This window comes from Chrysochloris asiatica, unplaced genomic scaffold, assembly GCF_000296735.1.
Source record: "Chrysochloris asiatica unplaced genomic scaffold, ChrAsi1.0 scaffold00004, whole genome shotgun sequence".
Classification (NCBI taxonomy): domain Eukaryota; kingdom Metazoa; phylum Chordata; class Mammalia; order Afrosoricida; family Chrysochloridae; genus Chrysochloris; species Chrysochloris asiatica.
In genome coordinates, this window is record NW_006408522.1 from 46,241,065 (window position 1) to 46,242,733 (window position 1,669).

The following is a 1,669-nucleotide window of genomic DNA, read 5'->3' on the forward strand; positions in this document are numbered from 1 at the left end:
AATTGGACAATGCATAAAGAAGACTATAGAAGAATAGATATATTTGAGTTATGGTGTTAGAGAAGAATATTAAAAGTACCATGGACAACCAGAAAAATAAACAAATCTGTGTTGGAAAATGTAGTCTGAATGCTCCTTAGAAGCCAGGATGGTGACACTTCAGCTCTCATCCTTAGAACATATTGTCATGAGGGACCAGTCCCTGGAGAAGGACATCATACTTGGTCAAGTGGAGGGTCAGGGAAAAAGAGGAAGACTCCTCTAGGAGATGGATTGACACACTGGGCTCAAACATAACAACAATCGTCAGGAGGGTACAGGACCCGGCAGTGTTTGTTCTGCTGTGCAGTCGTTATGAGTCAGAACATACTCCACAGCACTTAACAATAACAACATAATCGAGCATTGGAGGAACGGTGATTAAAGCACTCAGCTCCTAACCAAAAAGTTGATGTTTTCTTGGAAACTCTATGGGTCAGCTCTACTCTGTCCTCTAAAGTTACTATATGACACAACGGCAATGTAGTATTGGTATTCTATTTATTGGTAACTATAACAAGCAAAGGCTTTCGATTGTGTGGATCATAACAAGCTATGGACAACACTGTGAAGTAGTCTTAGTTATGATCACCCAAGCTTGGTGGCTCCATACGATAAGCACTGGACAGCAAACAAAAGATTTCAAACCTAGGAAACACTATACTGGGTTGCTATGAGTCAGAACCGACTCAATGTAACTTAACAACAACAACATAAGAAGCAAAGGGATGCTGCCATTATTCAATTGTCATCAAAACCTTAGTGATTTTATCATCTTCCTTGAATAAATATGCAATCATGCTAAATAGTCTGTTAGAAATGATAATGTGCAGTAATTAATATGAAAAAAGATAGCTCGAAATGTATTAACAAAAAAAGATGTCCATGTTGATTTGTTAAATAGAAAGCAAAATGTAAAGTGTATGCATTTAAAAAACACACGTATTTTTAATGGTATTTAAATATTTATTAGTATATGTTGTTGTTGTTAAGTGCCAACAAATCGGTTATGACCCATAATGGTCCCGTATAGGGTTTCCACAGAGCGAATGGTGGGTTTGAATTCTGAACTCTCGGTTTAAACTGACCTTGCAGTCCAGTGCTTATCCTATTAGTATTTGCCTAGAGAAAAAACTAGAAGTCCTGGTGTGGCACTGTAAGATGAGCACTCGACTGTAGTATCAATTTAAACTGTATAGGGTTTCCAAGGACCAGCTGGTGGATTTGAACAGCCAGTCTTGCTGTTAACAGTCCAGTGTTTATCCTATAGCACCACATCAGGACATTGATTGAACATGAAACATTTTATAATCTGAATAAATTAATTAACATAGTTCTATTCAAGTGTAAATAATCCAAGATGGTGATAGGTGGTTGTGTGCTTTGAAGTTAGTTCCAACTCATGGTGACCCTGTATTGGGTTTCTGAGGTTATAAATCTTCATGGGAGCAGAAAAACTCATCTTACGCCTGTGGAGTGGCTGGTAGATTTGAACTGCTGCCTTTCGGTTAGCAGTCCAATCTCTTTGGTACCTGGAGCAAATTTCAGACTCCATCTCACCCTCAGTTGAAAACCAGGAGGTAGTGTTGCAGACCGTGTAAGACTAGTCAGAGGTTCGAGGCCCTCTAGG